This window comes from Anopheles bellator, chromosome 2 (assembly GCF_943735745.2).
Source record: "Anopheles bellator chromosome 2, idAnoBellAS_SP24_06.2, whole genome shotgun sequence".
NCBI classification, from domain to species: domain Eukaryota; kingdom Metazoa; phylum Arthropoda; class Insecta; order Diptera; family Culicidae; genus Anopheles; species Anopheles bellator.
The window spans coordinates 44,208,246-44,226,355 of NC_071286.1; the positions used below are offsets into that span (position 1 = coordinate 44,208,246).

Genomic DNA, 18,110 nt, shown 5'->3' on the forward strand with positions numbered 1-18,110 from the left:
CAACTGGGACAGGGCAGCCAAAGAAATTATACGATAATTATACGATTAATGCTCGACCGGCCGAGGGTTCATAACAGTCGGCTTTAAGGCCGCCGTACTGTAAATCAATCGACATTGGTCAACTTAACAATCCGCACCAATGGGTGAAGCGAAGGACAAACAACCAAACAGCTCGGTGCGCGGAGCACAGTTTGCGGAACAGGAAACCGTAAAGGGGGCTATGGTATGCGTCGCCGCTGCTACGCTCGGTGACCTACAAAATTCCGGCACGGCCTATCCTGACCTACGACCGTCGCCCGTCGGGTGGCTTCATATTTAAAGTCTAGTTGAGCATGCCTCAAAAGCCGGGTAGCCCGAACCGGGGCAGTCACCGTGCTCACACACTGGATTCGACGAACACCGCACAAATCTCACCGTTTCAGCATTCCCGGTACATAAATCCGGCACCACGTGCACCGGAGATGATGCTCCGTTTGTTTATCTTCACGGTACACTTTGGTGGGCTACCCAGCGCCGCCCGGGCTGAGCCACATCCTGGAAAAGAGTTTGGGCCGCATTTTAGACATGTACGCGTTACGGGGGTATTTACAGTAGAATAAATTACAACGTGCCGACTGCGGTGCACCTTCTCGGCGCTGGCCGGCAGTAAAAAGGACAATCGTTCACCGTCGACGGATTTCAGGTTGAGGGTTGAGTTTTTAATTAGAATTTTAAATTTAGCCATAGTCGGCAGCATGAAATGCTGTGTGGCGCACGTACGAAGCCCACCGCCAGTCCAGCAATCCACTGCCTGGGGATCACACTTGTTTACTGCGTGACACCGATTTAACTGTGTACAATAAAATCTCTCTCAAAATTGATTGCGCTCAACTGTACTGCAGTTCTCCGTATGCTTCATGATAAGTACTATCTTTTAGACAAGTTTGACGATGGCTTGAAATTATTACGCTTGGTCCTTTCGAATTGTTGACGTGATAATATTAAATTATAAAGATGACCTTTCCCAGTTGTGTAACAATTCGCAATTAATAAAATAAAGTTAGATCGTGTTCTTTTGCCAGCAACCCAATAACCGCTCAAAAAAATCTGCAACACTTGTATGTCTGTACTAAGGATAAATGCAGCATGAAAAGTATATTATCAGTTCTATTGATTATAGTAATAATACATGGGTTGAAAAGTCCAACTCTTAAGAAGGAAAACGCTTTTTTCAAATTTGGCTTTCTTCATCACGATAATCTCCATCAACAGCAGAGTAGGGCTTTCTCACAGTCGAATGCTCATGCAATTTGAATCTAACACTGATCTCCACTGTCTTTTGATATCTTTACAATGTCAGCTAACTGACGAAACTTCACTTTTCGATCATTCAAAACGATGTTTGTGAATTTTTTTTATGTTTTCTGGTGTTACCGTCTCTTTTTGACGTCCACTGCATCCTGCGTCATCGATGTCTCTACGACCACGTTTGAAGGCAGCAAAGCAACGTTTTATTGTTGTTTCTGATGGAGCAGAGTCCTTATAATACTTTCTTAGCCATGGCTTCGCTTGAATGGTATTTTCCCCATCAAGAAGCAGTTTTTCTATTCTAAACATTTTCCTAAGTAAAATTTAAACACTTAATTGTTTTTGATTCTTCGTCTGCAAATATCACAAGTAGTGTCACTTAGCACAATAACTCTAAATTTTAATTATTTTTTTTATTTAAATTTATATTGAAGAATATCATGCAATCGTAATGGTAAATGTTGCTGTTAACTGAATATGACTAACTCCAACTATGTGTTAAGCCCGAGACTTTTCGACCCACATGTTATATACATCTATTCAAAAGTTAAATCATTTTTTATCTCTCAACATTTTAAAAATAACATTGATAAGTATTGATGTTCATAAAGTATTCTTTATTCAATTTAAATCGTTCTCTACAACGATCCCCAATGTTGCTGATATCAGCCTCCATAAGTGATGTAGCGTAGAAAGCATAAAAAGGCCATTTACATAATGGAAAATTCGGAACACACCGTTCCACCGACAGTAATGTTTAATCAAAAATTAGTGTTTCGTTCATTCAATCGATGTCTTTTCGGCACGCATTAACAAATCGCTATATAATCATCTCGTAACGCAGCGTCCGCCGAATGGTCCAGCGAACCGCAAAGTCATTTGCTCACTTATCAATCGACAAGCATCACCGACACCGTCATCACTCTCAAAATCGATCAGACATTCGAGCCACGGGTCCCGAGGCCTCGAAAGGACACCGCAGCTGTAAGCTGGTGCGGTAACGAGCCTAGGACGACCCATCACTAATTACAGTCCGTCATCTAATCCAACCCATTGTTGGGTTCGAAGAAACCTCACCGCGACAGCACGACGACGGCCACGCAACCCACGTTTAATTAGGTAAGCAACCGGCAAAACCGACACATTTAAAACCCTCGAGGACTGGTCCCCCGCCTGAGCGCCACACGCCTGCCGCAACCCACAGACAACCGGGAGCCTCGCATTATCGGCCCCGTTACAACGGACCAAACCGACCGTCGCGCCGCCCGGTAATCGTCGCTCATCGTCGCCGATAGTCCACCGACTGGTCCCAACCACCAGCAGCAGCCAGCAGCCATTGTTGTCCAGATTTCCGCAACAAAGGCGTGATTATGATTCTGCCACCGCCAGGGCCGACCCGGGGCCGCCTGCGCGAACATAGGCGAAACAAAAGCAACCCTGGCTGATCGCTGGCACGGGCTTCCTAGGACAGCACTTAATGAGCAGTGAAATGGTATGCCAGGGAATTAGGTGTGTGTATGTGTGCGTTTGTGTCGAGGTCCTGTACTCGAAGCCTTCCTCGAAGCCTTTCTCGAAACGTTTCTCGGAAGTTAAGCAACAGCCACGATAACCGCGGACCGAGAAGGTCAGCGGTGGTGAGCAGTAGGTGCCAGTGCCATCCTCTGTTTGTGATGCTAATTTCGCTCTGTCACCCCGACAGTCGGGGAGAAAAACGTGGCTACGGAAGTGGTCCACGGTCCTACGACATTCCGCACTATTCCGCATGCCGCATGCCGACCAGGGACCATTTAAAAGGCAAGATCAACCGAACCAGGATGAATAGGGGTTACGAATCCTTCGAACTAATTGCTTTGCGGCACTCGCACACAACGATGATGCAGGAACGGAATGGATTCAATTAGAAAACAATTGCTACACGATGTTTCTATTATCATACGAGGCGTACCAGCCGAAATATTATAGAAGCGTGTAAACGACGAAAACTTGCAGAATATAGTTTTTAGCTAACCTCTATATAGTTCCGGTGCTCCTGTATGCCGATGTGGCTGGCTGTGTCCTGGTGTTTCAACTATTCCTTTCGTGGTGCAGCTCTGCTCGCTGAGGGAAATATCGTTTCTTCACTCCATTTTACGGACTTTAGTCACCACTTGCTATCCACCAGTGTGTGAAGTGCACCTACCAAGCGAATACGAGGAACACCTTTGACATTTCTGTCACGACACTCCTTACCAGTGCCCGCCCTACTACAGGGCACTAGCACTGACACAAACACACTAACGCATCAACTAACTATCTTTGACCACTCGGTTGGTGGGCCAGACCGCCAACGCTGGGGAGTATTGCTGGAAGCACAGAAATACACAAGCAGCACTCACTAGGTGGCCTCTAACGTCAGGATTATCCGGTATCCGGTTACTTTAGGTGAAAATCTGATGAAAATACTGCGGACTCGGCGCTTTGTTGGAGGTGTTTCGTACGTTTTTTTTCGTTTCGTGTTGCTATCCAATGCTCTCTACTTCAAACCGCTACTATTGATCGCTACAATCGTCATCACCATCACCACGCAACACACGCCCCAAACGACTGCACAAACTGTCCGACTGAAAAATAGTAAATTTTTATCGGTTAGCTATACCATTCGTTTTATGAACCGACCCGACTTTTGTCACACCCGACCCGCTATTATTCCATTTCGATGCGATCATGATGTGGTGCTTCCTTTTAAAAGCAGCCACTGCTTGCCACCGTCGCATCGGCGCTTCCTGATGCCTGCGAACGACGACAACTGTCCTGGGCGACAACAAAACTTCAGGACCGAGGACCCGAGGATCCGGCCAAAAAATCGGACACTAACGTTGTTCGCTTCCGAAAAGTACACTACACCCTCAAAACCGGGAAAAGTTTACATGGAAGAAAAGCCATTTCAGTTTCCATAAAAGAAATAACGCGACGCGAGAAAAATGCGATGTCTTTTGGCGTGAAGAAAATGGTATGCCTGTCTGTGTTTACCTTGCTCGAGCCGGCTAGGCGTTTGTCAGTAATGTTGACTCGGCTTTTCCACGCCTTGGCCAGGCACAACACAAGACCCCGCGTGTTGCTGTTTGAGTTGTGCTTGGTCCAACCGAAACAAATCTTCTCGGCGAGGTTCGCTCATTCGCTTACCGAATGAAATCCCATCAAACTGAGTCAATAAACGTTTGGCCACCGCCAAATCCAAAGGCTCCCGAACTAGGGGGCTCAGGCAAATCATCTGATGCCGGCCCAAAATCGTAAAGGATCACCGTTAATGATGATGCCCACCAGCGGCCCATTCATTGTATCGATTTCACTTCTTTTTCGCGTGTTCTGTTCTTGGCAGTTTTCAAAATGGACTTTGAGTTCCATTTCCGAGTAACGATGGTACTCCGATGGAGAACCTCTCAGAGGAGTAAAAACAACCGGAGACGACGTGTAAAAGGCGATCGCATTACGCAATGCCTGTTGGATGACGAATACTATCGTTACAGGCCGGCGGTCGGTGTGTTGAAAACGCCTTATGCGAGCTATTCATCACTGTTGTCCTTGTGGCGCTGCTGGCCTTCTGCTTCGGTGCTCCGGAAAATTGTATTACATTCGTACTGAATCACATTCGACATCAATCATCGCCATAGTAATATATCTTAGATTAAGGAAATAAGTTTCTCCCCGTTCGGTGCCGCTGCGTGTTGATTGACTCGATTTCGTTTCGTTTCACATCGACAATACAAGAGCCAGAAAGCTGCGCGGTACTTTTGCTCCTGCGGACGGCGGTTCTAATCGTGCGAAATGTAGCCGCCAGTGGATTAGATCAGGTGACCCCAGGCTTCCAGCACAATCAAACACACAGCGTACGGTAAAGTACGCGCACGACCTCCAGAATCTTTCGACGTACCGACGCCAAGAACCGAGGAACCGACCGATCGCACACGATAAGGACACTCCAACCGATAGGTTGTTACACCATCGCGGGATGTTGCCAAACTGGAGTCCTTTCCAGCATCCGCGTCGAGCACGCGTTCATCCGATTGGCTCGGGACGAAAGTTTGGTTCGGTTCGGTCGCGGTCCGCGTTCGGCACCCGCTCGGATGCTGCGAAAAGTCGTGAGAAAAGGGAGAAAGTGAGCGCGCACGACTCACTGGTGTATGAGAAAATCTTTCATTCGCGGCGAGTAGCTGGTGCTGACTTCTCATTTACATTCTGTCCAAAGTTTATTTTTATTTATTTGGTTCTATTATTATTTTTGGATTTTGTTAGCCATATTATGGAAATTTATATTTAATTTTAACATGTAACTCATAAAAATGTTGCTGCAACCTGTATAAAATGAGCAAGAGTCCTAGTACATCAAATGTATCGATGTGTTTAACGTACGTTCACAGTCACTGTAATTTACAATGGTGAATATTATTCTGTGTTATATTTTAGTCAACAGTTTGAATTCATGATGGTCAAAAAATGAAGTGTATCAAGTTGTTTCGGTCGCAAATGGATCATCCCTCAAATCGTTTTTACAATATTCGAAGTCATCGTCATTAGAAACGTATAGGATGCAACAAAAAGTTATCCCTATTTTAATCCGTTCTGTAATTCCGGACACCGGCGAACCCAAGCAAAATGAAGAACCCTTTCCTTTCGGAAAACTCATTTAGTTTTTTTTTTTTGTGGTCCGCTCAACAGAAGGATCAAACACGTTTAATGTGGGCTGGCCGCTATTACCATGTGTTAATGAGAGACACCGTCCGATAAGGGTGAACAGCCAAATCGTCATCGACCCTTCATTGGTCAGCGGAGCACAAACGGAAACATAAACAAGAATTACTGTTGTCCCCGCAAAAATGTTGTTATTTTTCAATTTTCTTCCAGTGAACCGAAAAGTGAGAAACCGGTGAAAACCTCCCCGTTTGGTGTCCTCTCACCGCCACTCACTCTCTCGCTGTTTCTCTCTCGCTCTCTTTCTCTTGGAGTCGGAAATTGCAGAGTGGTTCATCCGGTTCGGTTGCCGAATGCGTGTACGAGTGTGTTTGGTGAATCCTTGCAGGACAACTATACAAGCAAAATAAACAAATACTGACCGAAGGACCGAAGAGGGCCTTACAAGAGCTCATGCGCACAGGCGATTCGATCGGAGAAGAGGACAATCTTCCGGCGACGACAACAACATCCCGCCAGCCGCCACAGGAGCCAGCGAGGCGTAATGTCTTCTTTAGCTGGCCGCCAAGTTTCTCAGCAAATGAACGTGGAAAATAGACCAATGGAATAGACAACATCTGCTTGGGCTCGATAATTGTAACTTTTTTCTTCACCACATCGCAGGGTGCCGTGGCCGCAGGTCACGCAGGGTCGTTAAGCTTGTGTGGTCTTCCAGCGCGTGGAGATGAGCACCGCCCCCCCTACAGAGGCAGCTGACCGATGGGTGAGAACTTGAAGCACCATAGTGAGCCGACGATCCTGTCGGTGACTGAGGACGTCATCTGGCGAGGATGAACACATGGACGAACAACAACTCCGTGGGGGCAGGTCATGGGTCGGCGAGATTGTTGCTGAGACCGGTGCGAATGACACACCGCCACCCGTATTGCATACGACTGCGAGACTCTACATTATGCTCTAAACACTTGACAGCACCGCCATCAACTGCTTCGTTCGCGATTGAAATGTAAAGTGGAATAAAGTCGAGAAATTTGTGTTAATCAAAAAAATTAATCAAAATTCCGATGCAACCTTAAGTTGGAGTCGCCTCCTCCTGGGCCGTCCTCAAACACTTTGCCACTCCACCCAATCTGTCATCCTCCGTAGACTCAATGTCCGCGGAATAAGCCGAGCAGATGCCGGAGGGGTGGTTGCATTGGCCTCGGACTGTGTTTTCATGGCCGAGGCACGCACCAGTGTGACCCTCTTTATGGCTTCACGCCAGTCGCAAGCCAAGCCAATGGCCTTCTTGGGGATCCCCTTTACAGCGTGAAGTGTGCGGAAAAATTGACGAACAGTGATGTAGAGGCAACCAACGGGGAGAAAAAAGGCCACCATCCCACCAGGCCATCATCCTTCAGCCGCCGCCGCCGCCGCTGCGATTCTGTCGACATGATCGTCCGATAGGAAGTAACCAATTATGACATGAAGAAAAAGTCTGTTAGTCGGATAAGGGAATAAGTGGCGCTCGAGTGCGATACCGCGTGCGCGTGCGAGAGAAAGAGAGGCAGAGGACACAACAGAAATGTGTGAGAGAGAGAGAGGCCATGCGGTTTCGGTGCGGGCGAAAGTAGGATAGAAAAACCGGTGGGGACAAAAAAGAGTTTGCGTTAAGTGGTGAGTTAATGGGTTTTCCGCAGAGTGGTTTTTCAAACGAACGTAAAACGAATTGCGTGACGGTGGGTTTCCGGTGGGCTTAGAAAACGGCAAGGCAAGGCTCCAAGGCTGGGGCTGAATTGAGCGGCCAGGCAGCGATCGGCCGACCGACTGAACTTGTTGGTATTGAGGGACGGAGTCAACGAGTCAAGGCTGGGTAGCGAATTTTTCAGAAGGACCTTCCGCGTACCGTTTCGGCTTTCGGCGTGGGCCCGGACCCGGGGGGCCGGGCAAGGGTAGTTTTCCACCCCATCACGCCACGTGGGAATTATTGAAAGGTGCGCCGATTGTGGGTCTTCCTCTTTTTTTCTGGTGGGCTGGCGAAACACCAAAAAAACCCGACCGCACAGGTAGCCGCAGAAAGTTTTTCTTTTTGCTCCCTTGTTCCCACAATACAGCAACTGGCGGCAAGAACAAATACGGAATGATGAAATTATATGCTGGCAAAGAAGGTCAACCTTAACAGGCGCCCTGAAGAAGGGTCAGGCACGTTAATGAGGGTTGATAATGTGAAGAATGCACTTCTCATGTCTAATACTGAGAAACATTAGCGCGGCTACATAACTCTACTTCGAATTCAAGATTATCTCGCGGTTTGAAAAAATAATATTTCCGGAATGATTTAAGAATCGCAAATAGAATGAGATAAATAAAACATAAAAATGAGAATGAGAGTATTTCCCTAAGCTAAGTTTTCAGCAAACGTACACCGAATTCATGGATCAATGGATCGTTCTTCGAATGTTACTAACTCGTTGGCAAGTAATGTGACTGCTTTACGAATCACTCGAACGGGAAGAGTTACTTAATGTGCCTATAAAAATATTTAATTATCGGTGCAGATCTTCGCAGATTCTCGGCCTTGCTCCAACAATGCTCTTCGTTGGTAGACTTTTATTTCCGAAAATCATCTATGAACTGGAGTCGGCTTGCAGTGTTGGCTATAAGTTAATACCGGTTGACTACTGCACCAGCCGTCAATACACAAATTAAAACCAGTGTTGCCAAAAGAACACTCTTTTGGTAACATTCCAAGCATCGGATCGTCCACTTTACTCACCATATTTATGTTAAAGAACGGGCCAATCCGTAGTGCATTATTTTATTAAATGATGAATATAATGAGTACGAGGGCCGTTCAGAAAGTTCATTTCAATCAAACATTTGAACTTACGCGGGCTACTTATGTCCGATTCTCGATTTTGTAACGTTAAGTTGCTACGCATGTCAGTGACTTATGGTGAAAAATTCGGCCATTTTGAGTAATTAGTTAATTTTTGACAGCTGTTTTGCTTGGACGAGATTTGGCTTATCTGCGATGTTTGCCTCTTCCAAAAAAATGAATGGAAAAGAATCGAACATACGGAGCCCGTGGAAATTCAAATGTCTTAGAATTCTTTCAACAGCCTATAAAAAGGGGGGGAAAATATATTATAAAGTTATAAAATACTTTAAACACAGTTTCAAAACAAAAAGCCCCCAGACACCAGGCCAGTGAAAATATTCGCAAAATGTTTAATAACTTTATACTACACAGTTAATGTTTTAGTTGCATCTTCTCACAATCCCTTTGAAGAATGAAAACTATGAATTATGTAGAAAACATACCAATATGGCATTTGAAGCACATTTGAAACGCTTTTCCCCTGGCAACCGTTCTAAAGTCTGCAAACCACATCCAATGCTCCTTCCAGTTCCCGTTTTGCTAATTTTTCGCTACAATTCTCACCAAACACAGACTTAAGCTAGCCATGCTGATCCTCTTCGGTCTCCCACACCCAAAGCATGTATCATCGTATCCGGAGCACTCCAACGGACCGCACGGTCTTATAATTCATCCCCGGGAGCCCGGAAAGGTGTACGGACAGACAACTTGCTGGCTGGAAAAAATCACTTTAAATCCAAAATCTCCCCGGTACTAATGCTAATCCCACTTATCCTCTTTACTCCTCCAGAAGTCAGAAATTCGACCGCCCACCGTACATCGGCGCCTGGATCCCTCGCTGTTCAGATGCTGCTTCATGGATTGCACGTTAAGCCCAATCACTCCCTGAGCCACCGTATGAAACACACAACCAGACACACGCCCGTCCCATCCGAGCCGGACAATCCTGTCAGGCTGAAGGCCTAGTAGCAATTGAAACAGAAAATGTCTGAGCAATTGAAAGGATTCGACAGTCTTTGGAGAACCGTGCCGCACGGATACGACAATCTGACCGTAGTGCGTAGAGTAAACTTCTTAGGACCCGGCCTGAAACCGGGCTGCTCCACGGTTAGCCGCTACCATCAGCCGCCAGCCGAGGCAACCGTTCCATTTCCGGTTCGTATTGCACTCCGAGGGTGCACTTCAATTGGCGCCGACGGTGGTCGGTGTGGCTGCGGGACGGAGGCTGGACGGAATTGAAACGATTATACTCTCCCGGGAAGACAAATTTGGGATCTATGCCTGTAGAGTGTTAATATTTTCCATTCCGGTATACCGGCTCGGTAAATGCAAAACTATCCTCCGGCTCCGGCTACGTATAAAAACCGGATACACGATGTTCCTGCCTTGGGCTTCGCATTACCGTGCCGTACCGTGGTGCTGGGGCAGGCCGGGCAGGGGGCAGGGCCGTTTGGTCAACCACTAGACCTGGGGTACCTACTTCCACCCTGCGCTTGTGTTGGGCAGCAGCATCTCCAACTCGTACTCCGGTGACTTGCCGGAATGGCAATGAGGCGGACAAACTCGTAAGCAAGCAAGCCAGTAAAGTGAAACTAATTTCAGCTAAGCAATCCCTACGTCATACTTTTATCCCCAGCTACAGGCGGATAAGGGGAGGGTGAGCGGAATGTGCCTACGGCTTGCTGAATCTGCATCCCAGAATGGTCGCCCCTGCGCCACCGATGCATCCCGCTAGCCCGACCCGGCGCCCGACTGACAGGCTCATCCCTACGAAGGACTTTAATTATTGAAGTCATTAGAATACGTAAAAGTGCATATGTTTTTGGGTAGGATTACAACTTCGAGACCGGGAAACGTAGACGCAAATCGTACCATCGAGGTTTTGGGCACCGAGCACCGAGCTTTCGGTGGCCCGAACCCCACAGCTGGTCTAGGTGGGCTTCCTACGACTTCCGCCCCGCCGGTGCTTCTCCCCTGTCTCCAGCACACACACACATACTCACATCGACTCTCTGTTTTCGGGAAGCTGTTTTCAGCAAACGGTCTACGGTTGACCCCCATCGAACCATGTCGACAACTACTATATTACCCTTCGTTCCATCCAAAAGTGACACTTAACACCAAAGCAACATCGGCCGTTCGGTGCACGCTTGCCGTACTTGCGAACTACACGTCCGGCAGGGACCTGCTCCGGTCCGCTCTGCGGGACCTCCCTGTGGTGGGTGATACTAACTTTGATTTAAATACCACAGCTCTTGGCCTCAGCACCGAAACCCAGTACCGAAACCGAGCTCCGGTGGGGTACTGGTTAACGATTCACACCCGGTGAAAATTGGTCAGAATTCTACGGTTTCCTCCATTCAGACACATGATTAAATGTGTGTGGTTCAAGTATTTTGGAAGATTTTTTGTGACCCTCGGGACCTGCACATCTGATCACATTACAAGCAGTTTCAGGTCCCACCGCTGTGACTGTTTGCAGGATCCTTCATTTCGTCCTTGTTAGTTAGGTAAATGTACGGGGACCCTGGCCCGGGGACTTGTTTGTGACTTTTCCGGACAATTTTTGCCAACAGTCCCGTCGGTATTTCGAGCGCATTTTGTACATTCGCTTCTAGAATTTTATCGTCAAAACATTCGCATTCGCACTATCTAGCGTGTTGTGGAAAGTGTTTTCGAGCAGACACTTAGCTGATAAGATTCGAATTTGAAAGCCAATATTCTTCAAAAGACTACTCCAACCGCGTGTGAAATCCGACAGCAACAATTGAAAGTAATTGTTGATTTCGAAGCAATTAATTTCCACCAATGGTTAATTATTCATTAGAAAAGTCATTTTTCAAATTTAATGTCTTCTTTCCCTAGCACTTCAGCTGGTGCAACTATTCGTGATTGTCCCATCGGAAGGCTCTGGTCTGCGCAATGGAAACGTCTGGGAACGTCGGCGTGTCTCTACGAGTCTTTCGTATTGCGGCAACAAAATACCAACCAGTTCCCGACGCCACCGAGGCGTACTGTTGCCGGAAAACATCGAAGTGGCTCAATCCGAAACTGTCTGTCTGGCGGGCACGTGACGCACACAGCACGTGCACTTACTTATTGTGTCGTTAATTTCCGGCAAAGCAAAACTTGCTCGCAAACCCTCGCCAGTCACCAGCACCGAGCGGTTATGATTAATGTTGGCTCATAATGGAAATCGGGCTAACTTTTCACGGCACTTCGGGTTCGGCAGATTGTATTGTGAACAGTATGTATACGTCCCGACGTCGCGATGGTGTTGTCGTCGTGGCCCCTTCCCGGTGCCACGGCAGGCAAGCAGCGGGGTCGCTCACGGCCGACTGGTTGCGCTTATTTGATTAATCAACCCCATATCTAAGGAAAGTTTTGAACCGTGAACGATTCCGGCCCCCGATAGTGTCACAAGTTCCCCATCGCCCAACACTTTGCTTCGGTTTAAACGAAGCCATTAAGTGGTAATTATTCGCAGGATCGTCGTCTGTTAGCAATTGATTGAAAACCTCTGTTTGTCCAACCATACTCTCCCCCCCGCCTTTTGGATAAATGGCCAATCACTAAACAGATCAAATGGAGTTCATCTAAATAACTCCATTTTTGGGTTGTCGCGAGACCTAGAAAATATTCCATTCTAAAGATGGTTTGTATTAAAGACATTAAACTGAAGGTACTTCCTTCAAATTATTGTTGTTCCGAACGGGGTCCTTCCTTTAATTTCAACAACACAATAATCGATTTGATTTTGACAGTGTTATGGTGATCCAGCCATACGATTCTCAGTATTCGACAGATAACATACATTACTTGATACTAAATTTCCCTAAGAAAAATAAAATAATACTTTTCTTGCACTTTTATGCATCGCCTTGCGTTGTTTGCAGTGTGATGAAACAAAAGCTTACTTATTTCGAGTGAATATGAGTGAACATGTAAATAAATGCACCATCGATGAAAATAAATGATATTCGGAAAGAACCAAGTCTGATGAATACAGCGGTGGGGGACAGCAGCTCATATCCAAGTGATTTGAGTGTATCCTGAACCAGTTTTGCTTTGTGTGTCATGGGGACAGCAGGAGCAGTTTTCATTGTGACCCACCAGGCGCCTCCATGGCTGACCACCAGACAATTCTCGTAGAAATCTGCCCGTTTTTCGATCAATGCATGGTTCATGGTTGATCATTTGTTGTCAGTAGTGATCTGAATTAACGGGTTTATCAAGTTCTACGAGCTTATGATACACCACACCTTTCTGTCGCATCAGAAAGTCCGTTTTTGGAGTCCTCCGACGCTCTTTGCTAGTTCAGTCAAAATCGCCATTTCAACATTTTTAAACTGCTTAAAGTACTGCGATTTTCCTAAAACAACCTTTGACTATCCTTTTATGCGATTCTGTAGTAGTTTTCTTCAACAGGTAGCAGAAAAATAATAATTGCCGCAAAACGTCTTTTTCAGGCACAAAAGTTTAACAAAAGTGATGTAGTTAAACATGGTCGAACCCTTTCAAAGATAAGTTGTAAATCAAATAATTTTTTTTTTTCAACCTAAACCCTTTTACCTCTTATCAAAACATCGGTTATGTTGATGAAAAAGCAAACCAAAAAGGTCTAAATTGACTGCTAGAGTCATCTGTTTAAGAGTCCGACTTTATAGTTTCAAACCTGAGAAATCAGTAGCTGTTGAAATGCTTGCAATTGACCGAAACGAAACGAGCTGGCTTCGCATTAGTTGCGGCACTCGCCGCTTTACCCACAGACAAATGCACTCTGGCCTAATGAATGCCTCCTGTCAGCCAACGCTGGCAGGTCCAGCCATCTCAAGGTGTTCCCGAAGGCCACGAATCTCTGCACGGTGTTTATCTTAATGAAATTTCTCCAATAATGACGCTCTCATTATTTGCCAAACGAAACGGTCCGAAACGGTGGCGTGGCCGCCGTGTTTGGCCGCTAGGATCTCGCTACATACGCCGCTGCTCTCCCTTGCGGGACACTTCATTTGCAACAATTGCTGACTGATTTGGCACTTCCCGGTACTCGGTTTTAAAGGTTCCGTCTCCGTACATCGGTGAAGAAATTAGGTCAACTTGCTGGCGAACCGATACGGGAGGGAAACGTGGCGAGCGAGCACCGGTTGGAGCCTAGCTGTTGCAGAGTTTTCGATTAATCCATCGCCGCCATGGCAGGCAGGACCGGCCCGGTGCACCGGGTGGTCCTACCAGCGAGACATCGCGCACCAGACATTCAAATGTGAACGGCGAACGTGGCGTGCGTGGCATGGCAGGCTGCGATTGATTTGTCCTCACATCGCACTCCGTACGCTCCGTGAATCCCATTTGCGATGAAAGCGATGCGAAGATATTAAATAGACGCGATATAAACTGACAGACAACTGTCACCGAATAAATATACCCCACCCGCTTCCTCTTTCTCTCTCTCTCTCTCTCTCTCTCTCTCTCTCTCACTCCTATCTCTCTCTTGCTCATCGTTCTCAGTTTATGGAAACTAGCAAACGGAGTGATGTAGAGCCAGTGAGCAGTGAAAAAGACAGACATGTGAGTAATGACCAGCCGATACAACTCGACGGCAGCGATGGGAACCGTTCAACCGGTTCGCAAGCGATATCCGCAGGGCGTAGCATATTTTGCCACCTTTCACGTCCACGCTCTGGCGTAGCCCGTTGTCGTCCAGGTCGAGCGTATATCACGCACCAGACAACTATCGACGGGCGAGAAGATCAATCGATTACATCAGCACCACCGCGCAGAGCATGAGGGTTAGCATTTGAGGTTTACCGTTTCCGTTCCCTTGCTTCATCAGGCGTTGAAGCAGCACATATTGGACCGTGGCAGTGGAGAACCATCATTGAACTACTAAACACGGAGCACTCAAATCGTGCTTTAAAAAATGTGTATAACTTTTAAATTGAGCACCGAAAAGGACCATATCAATGGTACATTGTGGTGTGATTGGAGCACAAACCTTCGATAGAACCTAGGCTCCCCCAACGCGCAGTGATTTAACCAGGGAGTTTTGTTCCTTGTTAGCGACGCCCGGGGGACGAATCCATAATTGTTGATTTCGACTAATCGAATCCTGCCGCGCAACCCAAAATCGGAACCTTAGATCGGCGGACTAACGAAGGACAACACGCACAAACCGGCAGATCGCCACATTTGCCACGGAATGCATTCGACATGTCTGCATTGCACCGGCCGAGACCCCGCGACGCGTAAAGCCAATGTTGGTTCACTCGCCCGACCTGCCCAATAATGATGGTCGGTCTCGGTGGTTTTCAGCGGGTCTGTCACCGCATCATCCCCGTCGCGTTGCATGCTAAGAAGCCGAGCGAAGGGCGCTGAAACTGAAACCACACTGGTCGGGCTACACGCACCATAACGATAGGTAGCCACGTGGCGGTTGCGGAAGCCGTTGACGGTGACACCACTCGCTGGCATCAACATTATCAACACGTGCGCCAATCGAACGACAAACGGCACGGCCACGATGATTCGAGGACCCTTTCGCTGGGCAAGCCACTGAAGCCGACCGGCCACTTTTTCTGCTACACTTGATACGGGTACGCCAAGAACTCATCCTACTGATGGCGCACAAATTATTCTACACCATCAACGAAACAGGAATCTGGTAGGGAACCTCTCTCGGAGATGTCTTTTTCCGGGACGGTTTGCGGGACGGCCACACGAAGACTGGACTGGGGTTTTGGACAATTTTCGAAGCAACGATTCATCCCGCCAGCAACGGGAGCAACGTCGTTAAATGCCACCACACTTGCACAGGGGGCTCGGTCCTGGTCCAGAAGGCTGTCCACTGAAGGCTGCTCCTGATGACGGGTGTGCGTCGGGATTTTGATTTGCAAATTTATTCATTTGCATGTTGCGAACGACGCCATCCGGCGGGAGGGAGTCGCGTGTATCGGGATCGATTTATGAGAGTGCTTCTCGCACAAACCCGCCAACGATGACGTTGCCCGGCTGGACCGAGCCGAGTTCGGGGCCGAGTTTGCGAGTGGCACCAACGCAGATGGATGTGAGTGATAAAGACGGCTAAAAAAGACATATTAAAAGCACAACATTTTACAAGTGGTGCTGAATCCCCGGTGCCGGCTGCATTCTGATGCACCGGCCGAAGCAGAACCCATATGCCCCGGGGCACGGCCGGGTGCGCCCGGGGCCGAGCTCAAAGTGCACTGAATAAATTGTTATCCGGATCAGATGTGTCACAGGAAAAATTATGGTTTCGAGAATTTTATCCACCCCGACGCTTTCGGGTTCGGCTGGTGTGCGTGATCGAGAAAGGATACGACGGAAACGGTACGCTCTACGGCTCTATCGATACTCCTGCTGCAACTCTTGACAGTACCATTCCCCGGTACCGGGGTATTTGCTGAAGAAGCATTAGAGCGTGGCAGTAGCAGTGTACTTATGTACCTTGAGTTTCTTAAGTTGATATAAGAATATCAGCATCCGGACGCCAGGCAAACCCGTTCTCGAACGTCATATGCTTTCTTGATGCCGTTCGCCAGGGCTATAATCTTTACCACCGACCTTCAGGCCCACCTGCCCCACGTACCGGGGCCACCGCCGTCGGGTAGATGATTGTTACGAGTCGAAACTCGTCCCAGCCGGGCGTCGGGGTCGAGAAAATCCAAAGGAACTGCAGCTCTGATTCAATTACAATCACTTACCAATGTTTCCAAGTAATCGACTTTTTAAGAATGCTTATATTTTTAAGTGTTCTTGTTGCAGTTCGCTGCGTCACAGAGCCCTGGCTGGTGCTGGCAGCCAGATGCTGACTCTAGCAGGAAGCGTGTGTCTTTTCGTAGTGTCGGGGTTTGGACCGTTCGATGCGATGGCCGGTTGGCTGCCCGGGGCAGAGCGTAGTGGGCGTAGTGAGCAAATTTTACCTTTCTACCGTAATGTCCGGGGTTTATAAAGCCAATCAAAGCGCCATGTACTGCGCCAAATGTTTGAGGAAACACGCCCAATTGCAAGCCAACTTGGTACCTTAAAATCGCTGCAGTGAAGTTTAATGCCGTAGCTGAGCACTGTTATAGTGCGTTTACCATTCGATGGCTACCGATATTTTTCGGGTCATCCATTTCCAATGTGAGATGCGAAATTGTGAAAATGGGTGGAGGACGTTTGGAATTGTGCTTTGCTCACTACACCTCGATTCCAGCATCGATTTTTGTTGCATGGTTTTTTTAAGTGTTGCATAGAGAGATTTTGCTATAATCGGCTCATAGGTAGCGCATTAGGTAAAAACGCATCCCCAACGTTGAGATTGAATGATTACATTTTCGCTCATTCGTCCATAAAAATAATATCACACTTGTGTCTCTCGGGTTAGATTTCATCAATGATTAGCTGACCATATTTGATGAATAGCTATGTTACTGCTTGAATTCTAAAGGCTACATTACGATTCGCCATTAAACAGATTCGCCGAAGTTATAGCAAATTGAAAATATGTTAAAATCAGCTTCATTGTTTTTCTCTACAACATAACATAATATAAAACATAACCTACTCACAAATCCATTTGATGCTTAAAATATCTAAATGGAAGGAGTTTATTGTTAACAAACTAAATAATTTTATAGTTATACTTTAGTACGGTATTAATGTTTGGTTACTTAATACTGATACGTACAGTGGATAGCTAATATAGTTTAATCCAAATGCACAAAATGTTTTAGTAATACGAAGATGAAAAATTTACTTTAGTCAATTAAAACAATTCCGCCCAGAAAATATGGAAAAACATTTTCGTTTTGCCATATGGTGCTTTCTACAGTCCTCAGCTATTATGTATGTCCAAATTGTTTCGATTAATTAATTTTAGACTTAAACATCATCACATCATCTCTGGCTTGTGGACTGCTACACTATCCAATTTGTTGTAATTTGTTTCCTTATGTTAATTTAGACAACATCTAGCAAAAAAATAACATTCTCATAACAATATTTATTTACTTTTTATTTAATAACAAAATCGTCAACGGGGAACTTAGCCTAATTGACAAAAAACATTTTAACTTAACTCTTAGAACTAAAAGTGACTGACTGGCAATAGTTAAATCAATATCGAGTATTCTTTACCCTTTGATCGAAGCTTTTGTTGAATATTTTTGACGGATAGTCGAAAATTTATGGTTCAGATATTCACTATAAGTTTATCGATTCGTTGTGCTGTTGATTTCTTACGCCCAACAGCTTTAAAACGATAATATTGAATACTTAATTTTAAGCACTTGCTTAT

The 18,110-nt window shown here is 46.5% G+C and overlaps 1 protein-coding gene across 2 annotated transcripts in view; it reads right to left on the reverse strand.

Annotated features, from left to right (window-relative positions):
• Window positions 1–18,110, reverse strand: part of LOC131209799 (uncharacterized) — a 190,777-nt gene that overhangs the window by 163,470 nt on the left and 9,197 nt on the right. The window contains exon 1 of one of the 2 annotated variants that reach the window (XM_058202940.1): window positions 3,296–3,320. The exons of the other annotated variant lie outside the window; for it this stretch is intronic. The gene's annotated coding sequence lies outside the window, so the exon portion shown is untranslated. Of the gene's footprint in view, window positions 1–3,295; window positions 3,321–18,110 lie in introns of those variants that run through there. 2 annotated transcript variants of the gene reach the window in all.